At 36.5% G+C, this 5,944-nt stretch overlaps 1 pseudogene; it reads left to right on the top strand.

Moving 5' to 3' along the window:
* The first annotated feature begins 983 nt into the window (after positions 1-983).
* Positions 984-5,734, top strand: LOC135666070 (probable protein phosphatase 2C 59; annotated as a pseudogene).
* The last annotated feature ends 210 nt before the right edge of the window (positions 5,735-5,944 follow it).

The raw sequence follows: 5,944 nt of genomic DNA, 5'->3' as shown, positions 1-5,944 counted from the left end.
CACGATGCTGTGTGAGGTGGCGACGACTACGCTACTTGTTTTCGCTACACTTGAAGATGCATACACCTACAGTATAAAGGATGGAGAAATCAAGAAACTGGGATCGCTGGGATTGTGGATTACATCGTTGATCCCTTACTCTAATACGCTTCGGCCATGTGGTGAAGAAGAGGAGCTGTTCGAAACAACCTGAAGAGACTTTTTTTTTTTTTGTTAATTTCCTATTATGTATACATTCTAGTAGATAAGAGAAGAGAAGTTGAATTATTATTATTATTTTAAAATAATAACTTTTAAATATTTTAAAAATATTTTTTTTAAAATTTTTTGAAGTCTTAATTATTTAGGGTCGATTATATAAATCTTTTGTAAAATCATATATATATATATATATATATATATATATATATATATATATATCTCATAAGAAATGGAATAATCATGCATCGAAAAGAACACCCAAACAAGCGACAAGTGTCACGATGGCATGCGGTTACGTGATGGCAACCACATAAGCAATGCAAGCACGCAAAGAAAAGATAGTAGTGACCTGTCACACACAAATGTATGTATGATTTATTACAACCTTTTATTATAGCATTGTTATGTATGCTCATATATTGCTAATTTGATCTTCGATTTAGTCAATTAAACTTAATTAATTATACTTTAATGCTCAATTAAAGTTATTTTTCTTGAGACATGTGTATTTATTTATTTAGGGTACCAAATGGAGACCTAAGCATATGCGCATTCATACATTTTAACCTCTAGAAAACCCACCGCCTGCCCCCACCATTAATCCGCTGTTTCCTCCCTCGAGGTTTCTTCCCCGTTGCCAGCGATCGAAACGTTTCTTCCTCTCTCTCTCTCTCTCTCTCTCTCTCTCTCTCTCTCTCTCGGTGAAGGATCTCTTCATCTGCCCTCTTTTCTTTTTGGATTTCGAGATTGCTTCCGTCGATCGACGTGGTAAACGTTTGGGGGGGAGGGGAGGGGGTATTGGATGTCGATTGCAGGGGGTGAATTTGGTCGCGGTGGGGATCGACGGCTGATTCGAGTGTGAGGAAATCGGGCATGGGTTTCTTTCCAGGCTGATTGGATCGGCCTTCTTGTTTCGGTGGTTTCGGTGGGATCTTCCCTCACTTTGATCTTTGTTTGGGGGGCGAAGATTTCGGAGGGAAGATGGGGTATTTGAACTCCATCAGCGGGCTTCAAGCAGACGGTGCTCCGGTCAGCGGGGGAGGACTCAGGTCTCGTTCGTTTATTCCTTGTGAAGTCGTATTAAGGCTTACGATATTCTTTTCTAGATTTGTTTATGTTTCGTATGTCGTGCGATTTTCGAGCTGATCTTATGCTAGCATTCGCTTCATATATTTTGAGTTCTAATTCGAAGGCAAACTAACTAGTTATCGGAAGAGATTTATTTATTTTTTTATGTATAAACAGTCATTTATTCCTTAATAATTCAATATTAGTTAGATCCTTAATAATTGACAAACAAGTTATGAGATGGTTCCTCAGATATGGATGTGTGAACTTACATGGGAAACATGGTTCTTTTACGCTGAATAAACTCATAGAACTGCTTCCTATCTGTTAAATGTGGTGCTTGAATCTGCAGTTGAATATGTTGCCTAAAGCAGACTGTAAAGAAACATCCTACTCTTGCGTGTCAATCTAACATTAAAACTCATGCTCATTTCTTTCAAGACAGTCAAGATGGGAAGTTTGGTTATGAGTATGCAAGCTGTCCAGGGAAAAGATCTTCAATGGAAGACTTCTATGAGACGCTAATTGACAGCGTTGATGGAGAAATTGTTGGCTTGTTTGGGGTCTTTGATGGTAAAATTTCTGCAGTATTTTGTTGTCTTTGTTTATGTTTTGAATGTCTTATCTTTTTTTCTTTTGTATTTGAAAATTTTTGGTAAAATTTACATAGAAAACCCATTCATTAACTTGCTTCTTTCAATCCTTTTCTAGGGTAAATTTCTCTCGTGGAGAGTTGCTTATACATTCAATATCCTAACGTTAGACTTTGATGCTTTGATGAGTGGTTGTGTAGGTCATGGCGGTGCCCAAGTAGCAGAGTATGTTAAACAAAACCTCTTCGGCAACTTACTCAGGCATCCAAAGTTCATTACCGATACAAAATCAGCTATAGGTGGTGCTGATTTGCATTTAGTGCGATGAAAGAGCTTTTAAAGAAATATAATATTTGGCTTATGAAATTCATCTGTGCTGTTACCTTCAGCTGATGCATACAACCACACGGACGCAGAATATTTGAAATCTGAGAACAGCCAGAACCGAGAGGCGGGTTCAACTGCATCAACAGCTGTCCTTGTTGGTGATCGTTTGCTCGTTGCAAATGTTGGGGACTCTAGAGCTGTCATATGTAGAGGAGGAGATGGTAGGCCCCACATCCTGAAATCAGTTCTCTTATCATCAATTATGTGTAATGGATTTCTGTACTTCATCTAGAACTAAACCGGCTTAATTTAGATGGAGTTTACTGCATTTTTTGCTTACTAACTGTATTTTGACAACCCAACCTATTTAAGAGCAATATTTAGAATGTGACTCCGGTGACATCTAGGTTCTTAGGATATATGTAGGTTCTAGACCAACAAAGTTTTGTGGCCTTCTCTTGATCCTGCCAAATGCTTTAGTAGCTCTGTGTCTCCGGTGTACTGTACACATTGAAACAAATAATCATATAGTTTCAGATTCTTCAAAAATCTGGTAATATAAAAAAGTATATACTGGAAGGAGAAAGAGAACATATTCCTGTTTGGATTCGCAGAATTTAAGCCTCGATTTGGAGAATTGAACCTGTAAAAAAATCTTCAGAAATGGCTGAAACTGCACACTTATGATGATAAATGAGGATTTAAATTGTTGATGATGGATGAGGTACTAAAGTTCATCACGCTCTCGTATTGCATATACTCGTTTTGAACTGACATTTTGGAGATTAATAGTTTACTAGAAAGTTAAACAGGATTGGAAACTTAATATTAAGTTATCCAATTTTTACACAGAATTATTTAAAGAATAATAATCACTTTTTTATGCTACTTGTATAAGCCATTGCACTTAATGTCTTTACAGCTTATCGATGCTACAGTGGTTTGATAGCTAGATACTCTTGGTGAAATTGTATACTAATGTCTTTACAGCTTATCCATTGCACTTTTTTTGTTCATTGCTCGAGTGTTGTTCCTTAATTGATGGAACTTTCCATTTAGCGCCATACATGGTAGGTTTTGGTGCCACTTTAGATGTATGACATGTCTTGAAATCTACAAATGGGATTTTTATTCGTGTGATTTATTATTCTAGGGTCTTTTATCCTGCAGTCCACATTTTGTTGGTTATATTTCTTGCATTATGGAATTCACCCTTGTCAAAACCATCTAATCATAGACTTCAACGATTAGGAGTTTTACTATTCACGCCAATGACAAAACAGGCTGACAATGGAAGTTGATGTTTCCTTAATCTTGAAGCTAGTCATAAGCATATTTCTCCATTATTTGTTTTGTTCAGTGTTAAAGAATATATATTTTATATGGAACTTTAGGTAGATATTATTGTGTCTCCGTTATTTTTTCTTGCCAAATTTACACATTTTTATCAAAAATCATCCCCCATGTATGTAGAGCTTGGTATTTAACATTTTACATATTTCCATAGGCATTATCTGTGATCTACCATTTGCTTTTGTTTGGATGTTTGCTTGCCCATTTGTTCATCTCATGGTTCAATTATACTATATGTGCTCATCTTTAGTTTCCGATTATTGCCTTCTAACTAGATTCAAATTTCTGTTTGATTTATGAATGACAATAAACAGTACTGTGTGGTGCTGTTGACATCCTTGTTGTCATTGAATCCTGTTGTTTATGTTTGTTCTTATGCCCATTGAGGTTGTTCTGTATTCTTTATAAGATATCCATGTAATCTCTTCTCATTTCAATTGATTGGGTCGAAAAATCAATCTAGAATTTGTTGCATCACTCGATCCAGTTATCTTGAAAATTATAACTATTAAAGATTTTTTATTTAGCATATTAAAAAGCTGCTTGTGGTTCTAATTTTCGTTGTTTTTTTTCCCACTTTTTCTTTGTTAAATCGAGTTTGACATCTCAACTTGTGCTCAATTAAAACAAAAGTTTTGCTATATTTATGTATTCTATGAACCTCTTGATACAAACATCTGATTCTTGCTTTTTCAATGGCATCAGTTGCAAAAAAGTCCTTTTCTGAGGCAAACAGTTGTGGCAATTTCTTGTAGAGCACCCATTTTACTTGCAAGTTCTGTTTCTTGGTTCTTACAGTATGTTGCAAAAGCAATTTTCTGATCATGATAAGAGTAGTTGACCAAACGAACTTCTGGGTGCTTCATAATTTAGAGAAAAAAGTCTTTTGTTCCCCATATAGCAAGTTTTGCTTCTAGCTCGTCCAGTAGATTGCAACGGCAATTCTTCTGATTGCTTGGTAATTAGAGAAAGAAACCTTTTGTCCCTCGTGCATCATGGTCAAAAGCCAGTTCTTGGTACTTTGAACAACAGAGACCTGGCAAATCAACCTGTTGTGGTACTTGGTTGATGTGAGCTCTCATAATTAAACCGATCACTCTATTTTGATGGCGATAATATGGAGATGATTTTCTCTGGATGTGCTTGAAGGTTCTGTTTTTAACAAATTCAGTATCTGAAATAGAATACAATCACCAGAATCTTGTATTGAATTATTGATTGAGCCTCTTAAAAGTTTAGTTCTTTACTAGGAACTCGGCTCACGCTATTTTTTGTTACTTTTGCAGCTATAGCTGTCTCAAGGGATCACAAGCCTGACCAAACAGATGAGAGAGCAAAGGATTGAGGATGCTGGGGGCTTTGTAATGTGGGCTGGTACTTGATCTCCTCCCTCAGTTTTTATCAGTTTAGATCATTTCGTTATTTAAATACTGATCAACTGTAGCTGCAGGGACATGGCGTGTCGGTGGTGTTCTTGCCGTTTCTCGTGCATTTGGTGATAGGCACCTGAAACAGTTTGTTGTCGCAGATCCAGAAATTCATGTTTGATCTCTGACCTGTCACTTTATTCCTACAATGTTATTGTCTTCAAGACTCGAGACATATCATCATCTGACAGTAATGCCTTTGACTGCTTCGACTACTGTTGAATGCAGGAGGAAGCGGTTGATGGATCTCTCGAATTCCTCATCCTTGCAAGTGACGGATTGTGGGATGTTGTCACGAATGAGGTACTTTAAAAGAAGATAATAACAAAAAAAAAAAAAAAAGGTACCTGAAATATCATCTCCGAAGATTGAACCCTTTATTTTTCATTTGGTTCCAAATTCAGGAGGCGGTGGTAGCTATTGTCAAACCCCCTACAAGATCCAGAACAAGCAGCAAAGAAACTGTTACAGGAGGCCTATCAAAGAGGTAGTTCTGACAACATCGCTTGTGTCGTGGTACAGTTTCTTGGCTAGCCTTGATAACACAACCGAGCAGCAATAGGTACAAATTGTCTGCTTGATCTTTGTTATTGCTTTGTTATCTGTAATGGTTTCATGGATTTGGAAGTCAATAAAAAGATACCTTTGCTTTAACCAAAACTAGTAGCAAAAAGAGTATATTTGTGATGCTTAGTGGAGTCTGTATCATGCTGTTTTCACTTTTGTTAGAATAATCAATAAGATTGTTTGGTTAGAGTGCCTAAATTTCTTCCTGAATAGTCGTTTATATATACAAACCATTTTTACCATTTGGAATTTACTCCTGCAATTAAAGTAGCTCAAGTTTGGTAATTTAAGCCTTAAGGAACAATTTTGATATGCCCCCTATGAAAGCAAAATGAGACCCATGAAAGAAGGTCTCTTATTGAGTTTGTATTATAAATGTTGGCAGGAAGATTAATTTCACATGGATAC

The sequence above is a fragment of the Musa acuminata genome, unplaced genomic scaffold (assembly GCF_036884655.1).
Source record: "Musa acuminata AAA Group cultivar baxijiao unplaced genomic scaffold, Cavendish_Baxijiao_AAA HiC_scaffold_1072, whole genome shotgun sequence".
In the NCBI taxonomy this organism is placed as follows: Eukaryota; Viridiplantae; Streptophyta; class Magnoliopsida; order Zingiberales; family Musaceae; genus Musa; species Musa acuminata.
This window is presented reverse-complemented; position numbering and strand designations above follow the sequence as displayed.